The sequence below is a fragment of the Crocuta crocuta genome, unplaced genomic scaffold, assembly GCF_008692635.1.
Source record: "Crocuta crocuta isolate KB4526 unplaced genomic scaffold, BGI_CrCroc_1.0 scaffold1635, whole genome shotgun sequence".
Classification (NCBI taxonomy): domain Eukaryota; kingdom Metazoa; phylum Chordata; class Mammalia; order Carnivora; family Hyaenidae; genus Crocuta; species Crocuta crocuta.
This window is the reverse complement of record NW_027528385.1, coordinates 396921-414524: the sequence shown is the minus strand read 5'-3', so window position 1 is coordinate 414524 and position 17604 is coordinate 396921. Positions and strand designations below refer to the sequence as shown.

The 17604-nt window shown below is 38.3% G+C and overlaps 1 pseudogene; it reads left to right on the top strand.

The window, feature by feature from the left end:
* The window catches only part of LOC144223522 (osteoclast-stimulating factor 1 pseudogene), an 18678-nt pseudogene extending 1539 nt beyond the window's left edge, over positions 1 to 17139 (top strand).
* Positions 17140 to 17604: the final 465 nt, after the last annotated feature.

The window sequence follows — 17604 nt, the reverse complement described above, 5'->3', positions numbered from 1 at the left end:
TTCATGAGTTTAATTCAAATTAAAATCTGTAGAGCTTAACCTAGTTGCAATTACATCTTTAGTTTTTCTTCCACACCAGAGAACCGAATCCTCAAAGACACAGGAGACATTAGAATGATAATATTCAATCAAGTTTTTTATTGGTTGATATGCAATCTTACATATACAGCCATCTCATAATAATAATACCAGTTTCCTATGATTCTGCAAAACATTATGTTTTGGGGGCATCTCTTCTTCCATTCTCCCTTTACTTTTTCTTCCCCCACCGTGTTTTGAATGGCTGTACGCTATCTACAATGTCAGAGCCCTATACGTAGCTTTTACACACTCACTCTCAATCCCCATTTGTGTGGATGTAATATATACAGACCTCACCAGCAGTGCGTAAGTCAGTAGCTGTTTAGTCATGTTGGTTATCTGGAGCTTGATCTGTAGTAGATCTCTCAGCATAGGCTCAGGGGAACAATATATTCTAAGTTCTAGCATGCTGACAACAGTTTGTGCTGTTGATACTTAGAAGTCAGTTCAGTTTTGCTGGAGATAAAATTCTCATCTCATAAACTTCTTGAGCATCTTAAGTATGTTGCTTCATTATTTTTCATAAAGCATTGCTGTCAAGAACTTAGATAACTATATTTTTTTCCTTTCAAGAACTTAATTGTTTTTTTTCTTAAGGATCATATGATCTTTCTTTTTTTTTCTTTCTTGGACGTCCAAAGGATTTTTTCCTTTTTTTTTTTTTTTTTTTTAAGTTTAGTACTTTTATCACCCTGGTTTGATAGTTTCAGGAACTTCTTCAATATATCAATCATTTTTATTGTTATTCAGGAAAGGTTCTTGAACTGTAGTTTTTAGCATTCAGGGTCTTTTCCTCTTTCATTTGGTTTCTTTTTCCAGAACTCCTATCCCAGTCTCTTTTGCCCATCTTTAATATTTGCCATTTTCTCTGACATCTTTTTTCAAGTCTTTATTTTTATTTTTAAACCTTTCCTCATTTTTACTTTCTGTCTTTTTTAAGGACAATGTATGTTTATTCTATTTTGTCTTTGCTTCTGAAATTAATTAAAAAAATTTTTAATTCTTGCCTGAATTCTGTAGCCTATTGGTGAGTTTTTCTAATTATTCTTGTTATTTCATGTCTTATATAATTTTCTTAAAGTCATGTAGCTTGTTTCGAAATGGTATGCGATCTGTTTTGATGCCACGTTTTTATTGTCTGTACTACTCTTTACTCTCTGCATACAATATCTTTGTATGGGATTGACCTTGATAATTTTCTGTTGCTTATTTTTATGTGAAATTACTTTGCCTGAACTTTTAGGATAAAGCATGGTTGAGAGTGGCTTTTCTAATTCCACAAAACTTCCTCTTTTCCTCCATTTTGGTAGTGTTAAAAAAATAAAATAACTTGCTTTCTGGGATTTTTAAAATTTTATTTATGGAGCTATAATTGACATAAGATTGTGTACATTGTCGAACATGTACACATTTGATACATTTCTGCATTGCAATATGGTTACCCGTGTAGTGTGTGNTCATGGTTTGCCTCCCTCCCTCTCCCCCACTATTTCCCCCCTTCTTCACCTCCTATCATGTCACATGTTTTATCATTTATTCTTTGTGGTGAAAAGAAGATCTAGTCTGTTAGAAACTTTGATGTTTATAATACAACATTGTTGACCGTAAACATTATGCTGTACGTTAGACTGCCAGGCCATATTTAGTAATTGTTCATACCCTTAAAACTCACTCCAGTTCTCTTAGTCCCTGGTAAGCATCATTCCACTCTCTGTTTCTGAAATTCTGCATGTGTCACCATGCGGTATTAGTCTTTTTCTGACTTATTCCACTTATTATAATGCCTTCAAAGTCCACCCATGTTGTTGCAAATTTCATTCTTTTTCATAGCGTAATAATTTACCATTATAACTTTTTGTTTTGTTTGTTCTTTCTTTTTCTTCTTTAATTTTAATTCCAGTATCGTTAACATGCAGTGTTCTATTAGTTTCAGGTGTACAATAGTGTTTGAACAATTCTGTATATTACTCAGTACCATGAAGATAAGTGTACTCTTAATCCTCTCCACCTATTTTGCTCATCTCTCCACTAACCTGCTCTCTGGTAAACCTGATTTTGTCCTCTGTAGTTAAGAATCTGTTTTGGGGTTGTCTCCTTTTTCCTTAGTTTGTTTCTTATTTCACATATGAGTTAAATAATAATGGTATTTGCCTTTCTTTGACTTTCATTCACTTAGCATCACACTCTCTATATCCATCTGGGTTGTTGCAAATGACAAGATTTCATTCTTTTTTTATGGCTGAGTTATATTCTGTTATATGTAGTGAATCATTTTTATTCATTTGTCTATCGATGGACACTTGGGCTGCTTCTATAACTTGGCTATTGTAAATAATGCTGCAATAAATATAGAGATGCGTATATATTTTTGAATTATTTACCTTGGGTAAATAACAGGAGAGGAGTTACTAAATCATATGGTGATTCTAATTTTGATTATTTGAGGAAACTTCGTACTACTTTTCACAGTGGCTGCACCAGTTTGCACTCCCACCAACAAAGCACAAGAATTCCTTTATCTCTACATCTTCACCCACACTCAGTTTTTGTTTGTTTATTTTTAATTTTAGCCATTATGACAGGTGTAAGTTAATATCTGATTATAGTTTTTTAAAATTAATTTTAAAAATTTAGATCCAAGTTTGTTAGCATATAGTGCAATATGATTTCAGGAGTAGAATTCAGTGATTTATTCCCTGCCATGTGACACCCAGTGCTCATCCCAACAAGTGTTTTCCCTAATACCCCTGCCCATTTAGCCCATCCCACTACCCAAAACTCCTCCAGGAACCCTCAGTTTGTTCACTGTATTTAAGAGTCTCTTATGCTTTGTCCCCCTCCCTGTTTTTACATTATTTTTGCTTCCCTTCTATTATGTTCATCTGTTTTGTATCTTACATTTCACATATGAGTGAGGTCATATATTTGTCTTTCTCTGACTAGTTTCACTTAGCAAAACACACTCTAGTTTCATCCATGTTATTGCAAATGGCAAGATTTCATTCTTTTTGATTGCCGAGTAATATTCCATTGTATATACATACCACATCTTTATCCATTCATTCGTCGATGGACATGTGAGCTCTTTCCATTCTTTGGCTATTGTCAATAGCGCTGCTATAAACATTGGGGTGCGTGTGCCCCTTCGAAACACCACACTTTGGAAAAATACCTAGCAGTGCAATTGCTGGGTCATAGGGTAGTTCTATTTTTAATTTTTTGAGGAACCTCCATACTGTTCTTCAGAGTGGCTGTACCAGTTTGCATTCCCACCAGCAGTGCAAGAGAGACCCTCTTTCTCCACATCCTTGCCAACATCTGTTGTTGCCGGAGTTGTTCATGTTAGCCATTCTGGCAGGTGTGAGGTGGTATCTCACTCTGGTGTTGATTTGTATTTCCCTGATGATGAGTGATGTTGAGCAGTTCTTCATGTGTCTGTTAGCCATCTGGATGTCTTTGTTGGGAAAGTGTCTTTTCATGTCTTTTGCCCATTTCTTCATTGGATTATTTGTTTTTTGGACGTTGAGACTGATAAGTTCTTTATAGATTTTGGATACTAATCCTTTATCTGACATGTCATTTGCAAATATCCTCTCCCATTCTGTTGGTTGACTTTCAGTTTTGCTGATTGTTTCCTTCACCATGTAGAAGCTTTTAATCAGAAGCAGCGGTTCATTTTTGCTTTTGTTTCCTTTGCCTCCAAAGACATGTTGAGTAAGAAATTGGTGCAACTGAGGTCAAAAAGGTTTTTCCCTGCTTTCTCCTCTAGGATTTTGATGGCTTCCAGTCTTATGTTTAGATCTCTCATCTACTTTGAGTTTATTTTTGTGTATGGTGTAAGATAGCTTTGTCAAAGATTAATTGGCCATACATTTGTGGGTCCATTTCTGGGTTCTGTTCCATTGGCCTCTGTGTCTGTTTTTGTGCCAGTACCATACTATATTGATTATAGCTTCATAATACATCTTGAAGTCCAGAATTGTGATGCCTCCAGGTTTGGTTTTCTTTTTCAGGATTGCTCTGGCTATTCTGGGTCTTTTTGGTTCCATACACATTTTTAGGATTGTTTGTTCTAGCTCTGTGAAGAATGCTGGTGTTATTTTGATAGGGTCATTATAGTTTTAATTTGCATTTCTCTGATGATGAGCGAGCATCTTTCCATGTGTCTGTTGGCCCTCTGTATGTCTCCTTTGGGGAAATGTCTATTCGTGTCTACTATCCAGTTTTTAATTGGATTATTTGGGGTTTTTTTTTTGGTATTGAGTTGTGTAAGTTCTTTATATATTTTGGATATTAATCCTTTATCAGATATTTCATTTACAAATATCTTCTCTCACTCTGAAGGCTGTCTTTTAGTTTTGTTGATTGTTTCCTTTGCTGTGCAGAAACTTTTTATTTTGATGTAGTTTCAATAGTTTATTTTTGCTCTTGTTTCCTTTGCCTCAGGAGATAATATTTATAAAAATGTTCTTCTGGCTGATGTCAGATAAATTATTACCTGTGTTCTATTCTACGACTTTTATGGTTTCATGCCTCACATTTAGGTCTTTAATCCATATTAATTTTGTTTTTTGTGTATGGTGTAAGAAATGGTCCAGTTCCATTCTTTTACACATAGTTTCCCAATTTTGCTGACACTATTTGTTGAAGAATACATAATCATAACTTCTTTGTCAAAGATTAATAACCATATACTTATAGGTTTATTTCTGGGCACTCTACTCTGTTCTGTTGATCTATGTGTCTGTTTTTGTGTCAGTACCATACAGTTTTGATTACTACAGCTTTGCAGCACATCACACAATCTGTGATTATGGTACCTCCAGTTTTGTTCTTTGTCAAGATTGCTTGGCTAGTCAAAGACTTGTGTGGTTCTGTACAAATTTTAGGATTGTTTATTTCTTTGAAAAATGTTGTTGGTATTTTGATAGAAATTGCATTAAATCTGTAGGTTGCTTTGGGTAGTATAGACATTTTAGCAATATTTGTTCTTTCAGTTCATGAGCTGAAATATCTTTCCATTTGTTTGTGTCACCTTCAATTTCTTTCATCATTGTTTTCTAGTTAACAGAGTCTGGGCCTTTCACCTCCATGGTTGAATTCATTACTAGGTATTCTATTATTTTTGGTGCAATTATAGATGGAACTGTTTTCTTTTTAAAAATTTTTTTAATGTTTATTTATTTCTGAGGGGGGGGGGCAGTGTGAGCAGGGGAAGGTCAGAGAGAGAGGGACACACAGAATCTGAAACAGGCTCCAGGCTCTAAGCTAGCTGTCAGCACAGAGCCTGATATGGGGTTCCTCACTAACTGTGAGATCATGACCTGAGCTGAAGTCGGACACCTAACCAACTGAGCCACCCAGGTGCCCTGGAATTGTTTTCTTAATTTCTCTTTATGCTGCTTCATTATTAGTGTATGGAATGCAGCAGAGTTTTGTATTAATTTTTGTATACTAAAATCTTACTGAATTCATTTATCCATTCTAGTAGTTTTTTGGTGGAGTCTTTTGGGTTTTCTAAGTATAGAATCATGTCATCTGAAAATAGGGAAAGTTTTACTTCTTTATCAATTTGGATGCCTTTTATTCCTTTCTCTTATCTGATTGCTGTGGCTAGGACTTCTGGTTCTATTGGTGACAGTGGACATCCTTGCATTATACTGGTCACCATGGAAAACCTCTTAGTTTTTACCACTGGGTTTGATGTTAGCTGTGGTGTTTTTTTCATATATGGCCCTTATTATGTTGAGGTATGTTCCCTCTAAACCTACTATGTTGAGGGATTTTTTAAAAATCATGAATGGATGTTGTACTTGGTCAAATGTTTTTCTGCATATAATGAAATGATCATGTGATTTTTATCCTTTCTCTTGTTGATGTAGTGTAACCAATTGATTGACCTACAAATATTGAACCATCCTAGCATCCCAGGAATAAATCTCCCCTGCTCATGGTGAATGATTTTTTTTTAATGTTTTTATTTTTTATTTGAGAGACAGAGATGAGCAGGGGAAGAGCAGAGAGAGAAGGAGACAGAATCTGAAGCAGGCTCCAGGCTCTGAGCTGTCAGCACAGAGCCCGACGCAGGACTTGAACTCATGAACCACGAGATCATGACCTGAGCTAAAGTTGGCCACTTAACTGACTGAGCCACTCAGGTATCCTGTGAATGAGTTTTTGAATATATTGCTGAATATGGTTGACTACTATTTTGTTGAGGGTTTTTTCATATTTGTTTATCAGAGATATTGGCTCGTGGTTTATTTTATTTTATGAGAGAGCACATGTGAGTGGGGGAGAGGGGCACAGAAAGAGAGAACAAGAATCTCAAGCAGGCTTCATGTTCAACATGGAACCCAACATGAGACTTGATATCACGACCCTGGGGTCACAACTTGAGCCAAAGCCAGGAGTTGGACACCCAACTGACTGAGCCACTCAGGTACCGCTGTAGTTCCCTTTTCTTTTAGTATCTTTATCTGGTTTTGGTATGAGTGTAATACTGGCCTCATAGTAGGAATTTGGAAGCTTTCTTTCTTCTTAAATTTATTTACACTATAACTTCTCCATACATCCCTTGAAAGATACTTAATTCCCCCTCACCCATTATCTTGGCTATTGTGCATAATGCTGCAATAAACATGGGAGTGTAGCTATCCTTTGAAATCTGATTCATTTCCTTCAGATATATACTCAGGAGAAGGATTGCTGGATCATATGATAGTTCAATTTTTAATTTTGTAAGCCACTGTTTTCCATAGTGACTGCGTCACTTTACGTTCCCACCAGTGATGTGCTACGTTCCCTTTTCTCCACAGCCTTGCCAACATTTATTTGTTATCTCTTTTTGAAAGAATTTATCCTAAAGATGTGAATTGATACCTCATTGTGGCTTAATTTGGATTTTCCTGATAACTAGTGAGGTTGAGCATTTGAGCTTTGTCTTCTCCCCGACTTTAACCCCAGAGCTTGCAAAACTAAATCTGGCTCATATAAGTTTTTGTATGAATTAAGAGTGGTTCATATACATTTAAATGGTTTAAACAACAGCAACAAAACAAAAACATAAGAATATTTTGTGACACGTGAAAATTATATGAAGTTCATATTTTAGTGTCTATAAATAAAGTTATTGGAATACAGCCACATCTATTCCTTTTCATACTGCCGAAGGCTGTTTTCACACTGTGACGGCAGAACTGCATAGTTGCAACAGAGTCTGACCCTCAAAGCCTAATATACTTACCATTTGGTCCTTTACAAAAGAAATTGGCCCACCTCTGATCTTGACCTTCTCTTTCTTTTGTCTCTGTCATGTCTGTCTTGATCAATTTTGATTATACTCCCAGAAATGTCTCTTCAGTGTGGGACCCTGGGCTATAATAACACTCCTAGGTATAGAGGTGGGTCAGTTTTGAGAATTCATAGGGCACTATGCTATTGAATTGGGCAAAATCCATAGGCTATTCTCAAATTGGCCCCATTTTCCTTTCTCGTAATAACTTAGGTATTTGGGAATCCTACTGTCCTCAGGTCTCTACTGCTGCCCCCTAACCTCCTCCATCTTCCTCCTTTATAGACATTGGCACAACACAGATCTCATGGCTGGTAGTGATTTATCGCCACATGCCAGTATTTTGGAGCTCATCAGAGTACCGTGCTTTCCTTTTGCTATCCAGGATGTCTATTTGTATGTGGAGATTCAGAAAGATGTAAACACTGTTAACATTTCTTTTAAATTTTTTCTCTAAGTTCTATTTGGTTCTTTTTCAACTTACCTTATTGTTTCAGGACATTTTTTGCTTCTTTCCCCTTTTTTAAAATTTCTTTTAACATGTTGAACATTAAACAAAATTTTTAAATATGTTTTATTATTTAATGTTTATTTATTTCTGAGAGAAAGAGACAGAGAGACAGAGCATGAGTGGGGGAGGGGCAGAGAGACAGGGAGACACAGAATCTGAAGCACGCTCCAGGCTCTGAGCTGTCAGTGCAGAGCCTGACTCAGGAACTCGGGCCCACAAATCATGAGATCATGACCTGAGCTGAAGTCAGACACTCAAGCCACTGAGCCACCCATGAACCTCATTTTAAATTGTTTTAAATGTTTATTTTTGAGAGCGAGAGACAGATTGTGAGTGGGGGAAGAAGCAGAGGGAGAGGGAGACACAGAATCTGAAGCACGCTCCAGGCTCTGAGCTGTCAGCACAGAGCCTATGGTGGGGCTGGAACTTGCAAACCATGAAATTGTGATGTGAGCCAAAGTTGGATATTTAACTGGCTGAGCCATCCAGGTGCCCCAGAACACTCTTAATTTATAATCTGTATCTGATGATTTAGTATAATGAGGTCTTGGTTGGTCTGTTTCCATTGTTTACTTTTCCTAAAGTTTGCTTTCAAATTTATTGGCACTTTATCTGTGAGAATTATCAGAAGCCCAGATTACAGGACATAGTTCTTGGAAGATACCTGTTGCTTCTTCCAAGTGTGTAAGGATATTGCGGATACAAATTTCCTTGGTGTTTGCCTTTGTAGAGAGACCATCTTTCCCTCTCCTTAACCCTTCCTTGGGAGCATGACCCTTCCTGAGTTCTAGCTTTACCAGGGTTCTCTTTCCAATTTCCTCTCTCTGTGTACATACACACACGCGCACACGCGCGCGCGCGCACACACACACACAGTTCTAGGTCAGTAGGATCTTGCCAACCTCAATACCGACCCACCATTCTATGTTATTTCCAACCCTAGAGTTTATGGGTCAATCCAGTACTCAATATTTAATTCTGCATTTTAAATTCATTCAATTTTTTTTGCAAATTTTACATATAATTAGTTTTTAAATTGAAAAATTTTAGATTATTTTTTTTAATGTTTTTTATTTATTTCTAGGAGAGAGAGAGAGAGAGACAGTGCAAGCAGGGGAGGGTCAGAGAGAGAGGGGAGTCACAGACTGAAACAGGCTCCAGGCTCTGAGCTGGCAGTCAGCACAGAGCCCGACGCGGGGCTCGAACCCACGAACCGCGAGATCATGACCTAAGCAGAAGTCGGACGCTTAACCGACTAAGCCACCCAGGCGCCCCAAAAATTTTAAATTATTTTTAAAAGATTTTTGAGTGTACTTGACAGTGTTACATTGATTTCAGGTGTATGACAGTGATTTGACAAGTTTATACCATACGATCTCAATTATATGTAGAAATTAAAAGAAAATGAATAAACAGAAAACAGAATTGAACTCATAGAGAACAAACTGGTGGTTGCTGTGGGAGGCAGGTGGGGGGATGGGCAAAATGGATGAAGGGGAGAGGGAGATACAGGCTTTGAGTTACAGAATGAGTAAGTCACAGAAATAAAAGGTACCGCATAGGCAGATGTAAGTGGCGTTCTACTAGCATTGTTCAGTGACGTGTGGTAGCTACCCTGTGGTGTGCATAACATAATGCATAAACTTATCGAAATCATTCTGCATTTTTAGATAGTCATTTAATCATTAACTTGATGAAAATGGAAGTCACCTATTTTACCTCCTTGGATAACATAATTGGCTAGGTTTAGAAATCTGACAACTACTTTTTAGATTATTGAATACACCTACAATAGAGTTATAAACATTTTCACTTCTAATTCCATCCACCCACCCACGGTATCTTTCTGACAAATGTCTTCAACAATAAGAGCTTGACTTCTTTATATCCACTAGACTCTGTGCTCCTTTAATGGCTAAAGTACTCTGATACATTTTTCCCATTGGCTCATTGGATCTGATTCTATTGAAATGGAGATAGGTTTGAGGGTTCCAATACTATGTGTCTGAGTCCAGAGACTGTCCTCATTCAGCTGTCTTCTTGCTTATGCTACATAGCTACTCAATTAGCAAGTTGTATTCATTCCATATCCTGAGTACCCTCAAGCCCATCTCATTCTTTGCATCTCCATTAGCATAAATCCAGCACCCCAACACTCCTCTTCAGAAAATTCTAGGCACCTCTCCTAACTAGCTGATGCCCATAGGTAGCCTGGGCTCTGTCACATTTCCTCTCACTGGCTCCTCCCACTCAAATCCCCAGAGCTTCTGAAGCCCAACACCTTCACTGCCTCTTCTTTGCTGTGTTGCCCACAGCTAACATCTCAGCTTCCTTTGAAGCCTAGCGTAGGTGACACTTTCTCCTGGAAGGATTCCCTAAGCCCTTGCCCTATAGAACTAACCACCCTTTCTCCAAGTTGTCTCTTTCCCTGGTCTCTCTGATCTTATCACACTACATTGTAATTTTCTTCCACCTTGACTCCGTTCAAGACTGTTCGTTCTGGGTTCAGCTGCTCTGTCCCTGAGCCACGTGTAGATCTATATCTGATGTAGGATAGGTGCTCAGTAAATGTGTCTTATGAATTTGGGCTGATCATAGCTCGGCTATGGGCTAGAAGGTGAATATTGATTGGAAAACTGACAGCAAAAACACTGTAAATTCAAGGTGGGAAGAGCAAGTGTAGACACCCTCCAAGGAGACGAAGCTGACAGATTGTTGCCTTCAGCGACATATGGGAAAGATTTCCATGTCTTAAAAATGTTAACACTTGGCTACTGGTGACAAGCTGGCTTCACTTGGGTCCACCAAAGTCAAGGATCAAAAAGTCTAATCTCTTTGTGTCTCTTGTGCAGGAAGTAAGTCCTTAACCCCTCAAGTATAGATACCTTAGGTCTAAAGTCTAATTCAGGCTCAAAGGGTAGTATAACATGGCCCTGATTCCAATAAGTCATAAAAGTAGGTGGGATGGGAATTGCTCAGGAAAAGCAAAATGCCAGAGTTCAAAATAATCAAATTTTCTGTTAATCCCTAACCCTGTGGGGAGGCTGCCTCCATCATCTTTGCTGGGCTCTACTGCCACAAAAAAAGGGGTGACATTCTTTCGTCACCCCTCTGCAATGAGGTCTAGCTTGAGCCTTCTGCCTCCTGCTGTGCCATCAGTCCTATCCCCACATAATGTCCCCATTTCTGTTTTTGGAACCAATCTTGTGGGATCATGACTCACAGCCATCAGCAGCTCTGCACACTTAGGACAAAGAGGCTTTCTCTCTCCTCTGACCGATACCCAACAACTTAATGATTGGGTTTCTGGCTGTGAGCTGAGCACATGAACTGGCTGACAGCTGGTTCTTCATGCCAAGCTTTGGGGTTTGGCAACCTCTTCTTTTCCCGCCCTCTCTGGGCCTCTTTGGTGGCCACCAGCTGATAGAACTGCTCAAGTGCCTCCTTCCTGCATTCATGTTGACAGATGGATGGACAGAGAGACGGCTAGGCAATCTCCGGGGTGGGTTTACCCCTGACACTTTCCTTCTCCTTAGGTTTGGCTGAGATTTCATCTGCTAGCTTGCAGGAGGGAATACCAAGTTACCTTTTCCAGTTTATCTCTGGATTGCTAAAGATGGAAAACTATTTGTTCCCATAGATAAGCTGTGAATCCAAACACTTAAAACATTGAAGCGAGTCCCAAATTAAGGAAGAGGAGGACAGAACAAGGAAGTCTCCCCTGAAGCCTCCATCAAGAATGGCAGCCCTGCTCACACCTTAATTTGAAGCCTATGAAACTCATATCTGACCTCCAAAAAGGATAGGAAAAATAAAGTAGAAGAGAAGACAAAACAGTTGAGTTGAATATAGAAAGACGAAGGACACAGAGATGTGAAGAAGGTTCAGAGAATGATGAAGTTGGAGGGAAGGCAATATGGAGAAGAGCTTGATGGGGTCTTCAAGTTCACTTTGCAAAGAGCTTTATGATCCAAGCAACATGACCCCCTAAAAGGGGGTTCTGAGTAGGTGTGAACACCCCCATTTTAGAGATGAGGAAAGTCAGGCCTTGAGTGTTTGACTCAACCAAAGTAACTTAGACGGACTTGAAGGCAGAGAAACAGGAGGTAGTCGGAATTTGACATGCAAACTACTGTGTGCATAAAGCTTTGAGTGCAATTGGCTTTAAACAGATAGGTTCCTGATTTTTTCTTTTCAAAACTATTAGCAATATTAATAAACATTGTAGCACTAACCAAATTTAAATTAAAAAATTAATCCTGATCCAGCTAATCCACGCAAATTATGTCTTTATGATATCTTCTGATATCTTCAGAAGATATATTCACAGTTTTGCATGGTTCTGATTATAGTATAAATATAATTGTTTTACTTTATTTCATAAACACTTCCTATATTGTGTCGGCCTTCATAATTCTAATTTGTAATGGCTGCTTGACATTTCATCACACTGATGTATAATAACAATACATTTCCATATTGTTGGACCTTGGTTCAGTTTCTTCTTGATCTAAATAATGGTGCAATGAACATATTTAGATACACACCATTTTCCTTTTATTTTTTTATTTTTTATTTATTTGTAAAAAATTTTTATGTCTTTATTTTGAGAGACAGCAAACAGGGGAGGGGCAGAGAGAGATGGAGACACAGAATCTGAAGCAGACTCCAGGCTCATGTGGAATTTATGAAACAAAACAAATGAGCTCGGGGATAAAAAGAGAGAAAGAAAGACAAACCAAGAAACAGACTCTTTACTATAGAGAACAAACTGATGGTTACCAGAGGGGAGGTGTGGGGGAGGAATGGGTGAAACAGGTACAGGAGACTGGAGTACATTTACCATGATGAACGCTAAGTAACGTACACAATTGTTGAATTATGTTGTACACCTGAAACTAATATTACACTGTAAGTAACTAATTGGAATTTAAATAAAAAAATTTTAAAAAGGAAAATGAGGGGCGCCTGGGTGGCTCAGTCAGTTAAGCGTCTGACTTCAGCTGAGGTCATGATCTCCCAGTTCGTGAGTTCGAACCTCATGTCGGGCTCTGTGCTGACAGCTCGGAGCCTGGAGCTGCTTCGGATTCTGTGTCTCCCTCTCTCTGTGCCCCTTCCGGGCTCATACTCTGTCTCTCTCTCTCTCTCAAAAATAAATAAAAATTTAAAAAATTTAAGATTAATTACTGGGATTGTGGGTATGCATATTCTCATTATTCCATATTTATTGACAAATCACTTCCAAAGCCATTGAACCAATTTATACTGTATGAAGGCACAAGTTCACCAAACCTGGGCAGTCTTGGCAGTTATACATTTTCCCCCTCTAGTTTTTAACGCCATTATTTGTCTTAAGGACCTCAGATTGCTCATCCATTACTGATGAGCAAAAGGGTAGAAAGACCCCTCGGTGCATTCTTCTATATTGATTTGCTGAATTAAACAATTTGTCTTTATTTACATTTCCAAATATCAAGAAGTATTGAAGAAAGGTATAAATTCACCAAAATCAACGATCAGCCTTAGAAATGACAGAGAAAAAGGGGGTACCAATGACTTGCTTTATCCCAGTTTAATAAACTCTGCCTGTGGAGAATCCCTATGAGTGAAATCACTTAGGAGGACAGTGAAAGAAGTGGAAGATCACGCTGCCTGAGCTTTTGGCCACAGACACCTCAAGTCTCAAGACTGCTTGGTGACAATATTTAGAAACAGTGACTGACCCCAAGGACAGCTTCACAGTAAAAAGTTCGGTGGTTTACAACCATGTAGAATTGTTTTTAGGTTGTCTAGAAATACTGAGACACCTGTCATTTGTTTGTTTTTAATTTTTTTAAGTTATTGATTTTTGAGAAAGAGAACAGGGAGGGATGGGGAACACAGAGGGTCTAAGACAGGCTCCACGCCGACAGCACAGGGCCTGATGAGGGGCTCAAACCCATAAACTGTGAGATCATGACCTGAGCTGGAGTCAGATGCTCAACTGACTGAGCCACCCAGGTGCCCCTGTTTATTCTTTTAGATAAAACAATTTTTTATTGCAAGCAATGTATAATATTTTAAGTTGAAACCATATTGATTTAGTATTTTTTACAATGTTTTAAATGTTAGGAAACAAAAAAGACTATCCTACTGCTTTGATTGCTATAGCTTTTTATTATAGTTTGAAATCAGGAAGAGTGATCCCTCCAGCTTTGTGCTTTCTCTAGAGAGCTTTGGCTATTCAGGTTCTTTTTGTCGTTCCACGTGAATTTCATGGTTATTCTAGTTCTGTAAAAAAAAGTCTTTTTTTGTTTTGATAGAGATAGCATTGAATCTGTAGATTGCTTTGAGTAGTATGGGGATTTTAATTATATTTATCCAGTCCGTGAACATGGAATATTTTACCACTTATTTGTGTCTTTTTCAATTTCTTTAATTAATGTCTTAGAGTTATCAACGTACAGGTCTTCTAGCTACTTGGTCAAACTTATTCCTATGTATTTCATTCTTTCTGATGCAGTTGTAAATGGGGTGGTTTTCTTATTTCCCCTTTTGATAGCTCTTAGTGTATAGAAACCACAGATTTCTGTATATTAATTTTGAATCTTACAATTTTGCTGAATTCATTTTTCGAAAAGGTTTTTGGTGCAGTCTTTAGGGTTTCTATATATAGTATCATGTCAGCTGTAAATAGTGACAGTTTTACTTTTCTAAATGGATGCGTTTTATTTCCTGCCTCGTTGCTGGGACTATGACTTCCAATACTTTGTTGACTATAGTGAGAGTATGCATCCTTTTTTGTTCCTGATCTTACAGGAAAATATTTTCAGCTTTCCACTACTGAGTGTAATCGTGGTGATATGGCTTTTATTATGTTGAGGGATATTCCCTCTATACTCTGTTGAGAGTTTTATCATCAATAGATGGCGAATTTTGTCAAGAGCCTTTTCTGCATCTATTGAGATGATTGTATGACTTTAATCCTTTTTATTAATGTAGTAGTATATCATGTTGACTGATTTGCAGATGTTAAATCACCCTTGCATCCCTGGAATAAATCCCACTTGGTCATGACGTATTATACTTTTATTATTCTTAAAAACAGGCAATTAAGGGGCGCCTGGGTGGCTTAGTCGGTTGAGCGTCCGACTTTCGCTTAGGCCATGATCTCGCGGTTCGTGGGTTCGAGCCCCGCGTCGGGCTCTGTGCTGACTGCCAGCTCAGAGCCTGGAGCCTGTTTCGGAGTCTGTGACTCCCTCTCTCTCTGACCCTCCCCTGCTCACGCTGTCTGTCTGTCTGTCTGTCTCTCTCTCTCTCTCTCCCAGAAATAAATAAAAAAATATAAAAAACAAAAAAACCCCCAGGCAATTAATATTTCATTGAGTATGTTGCATCTATGTTCATCAGGTATGTTGATTGGCCTGTAGTTTTTTTCTTTAGGTAGTGTCTTTGGTGTTGGTATCAGCATAATGCTGACCTTTTATAATGAGTTTGGAAATGTTCTTATCTTTTTAATTATTTGGAATAATTTGAGGAGAGTAGGTATGAACTCTTCTTGAAATGTTTGGCAGAATTCACCTATGGAGCTGTCTGGTCCTGGATTTTCTTGTGGGAAATTTTTTATTACTGATTCAATTTTGTTACTAGTAAAAAAATAAGATTATCTTTATAGAAATGTTTCCATTTCTTCTAGGTTGTCTAATTTGTTGGCATATAATGTTTATAGCATTTTCTTATGATCCCTTGTATTTCTGTGGTATAGATTGTAAATTGTAATTTTATTTATTTCCCTGGTAAGTCTGGCTAAAGGTTTGTTGATTTGGTTTATCTTAACAAGGAACAAGCTCTTATCTTTCAAAAGTTTTACTAATTTAGTGATTATTTCCTGTGTTTCTGCTCTGATCTTTATTATTTTTTTCCTACTAACTTAAGGGTTTAGTCTTTTTAAAAAATTCCTTTATAGTAAAGTTAGATTTTATTGTTTAGGTTTTTTTCCTTTGTTTTATAAAGTACTCTGCACTGCTGTGAAATTCCTTCTTAGAACTGCTTTTACTGCATCCCAACGATTCTGGCACTTGTGTTTCCATTTTATTTGTCTCAAGGTAGTTTTTTATTTCCTTTCTGGTTTTTTTGTGTGCACATGGCTGTTAAGTAACATGTTGAATCTCCATATTTCTTTTCCAATTTTCTTCTTGTAATAAATTTCTGTTTCGTACCATTGTAGTCAGAAAAGATAGATGATTTCAGTCATCTTAAATTTATTGAGACTTGTTTTGTGGCCCAACATGTGATCTATTCTGGAGAATGTTTCATGTGCACTTGATAAAAATATTTATTCTGCCGTTTTTGAGTGGAATGTTCTGTCTAAACTTCATCTGGTCTAATGTGTGTGTGTTTTGATTACAAATTGGATTTTTCTTCAGTCGGACTTCAAGAGGCTGGATGGCCCGAAGGCAGGGCAGGGCACTGTGCCCTGTAGCTCAGCCTGTATCCACTGTTCCCTCGGCTGAGGGTGGGTGCAGGTCCTTGGAGGCACACAGATAAAGAATTTTGGGGCTCCCAGAGTGCCACTGAGTGGGACATTAGGTTGGCTTTTTGGATGTGGTCTTGAGGCTCAGCTTCTCCAGGAAGCCCATTTTGAAGCCACCACCTAAACCAGTCAAATCAGGGCAAGTTAAAGTGTTCAAAGCTCTTTATACAGTAGAACCGTGAACTCCAGATGAATGGTCCTTTCAGGAAGGTGCTATTACCTACCTTACTGACATGATACCAGTTGGTGGATAGGCATCTCCAAAGCCAGGACTAGACTAATCCCAAGCAAGTATGTGGCCGAGCTCACGGAATCCGTTGACAGTCCATTGCCTGAAGCTGCAAAAAGAGGCAACTTGAGCTGTTTGAGAGAGTGTTTGGACAACTGGCTCAGTATCAATGGCTTAGACAAAGCTGGAAGCATTGCCTATACTAGGCATGCCACGGAGGGCACAAAGATACAGGGGGTGCTGTTAACCCAACCAAACATTGGACTGAACCAACAGAACAGATTGGGAGACACAACTTTGCAGGCTGCTACCTGGAAGAGTTTTGTAGATATTGTCCAATTGCTTCTGGAAAAAGTACAAGAACAGACTTAAGAAACAATGAGAAAAAGCATGTCCTGGATGTGACTACTCATGCTGCCTGTGCATCTCTCCTGAAAATGAAACCGGGAACAGATGCTGCTCAAACATTAAGCAATGCTGAGGAGTATCTTGATGATGAAGACTCAGATTAATTCCCTTCTGGAAATAGGTTGCATCATATTTCAGGAAAGAGTTTTAAAGCTTGATCACATTTTCTGCCACAGAATCCACAATATTAGGTAGAAATCCCATCTTCTGTTCAGGCCAGACAGCCTGTTCCTTTCTGATGCTTTCTACAATATCAGTAGGTTCTTTGACAATGGCCGTAGTCTCAGCAGCAACATTGTCAATGCTGATGCCACCTTGAGAACTTCCTGTTAATACAGGACCTTGAAATGACCTTTCCATTGTTATGGCAAAGCAGTCTTCTCTCCCAGCGTATCTTTGCTCACAAACCAAATACTTGATTGCATATTCTCCTCCCTGTTTTTTGCTGTTTGCTCGGTAAACAACTCTTCCCCAATCCTTTCTTTCTTTCTTTTTTTTTTAAATATTTTTATTTTATTTCTAGGATAGAGACAGCGTGAACAGGGGAGGGTCAGAGAGAGAGGGAGACA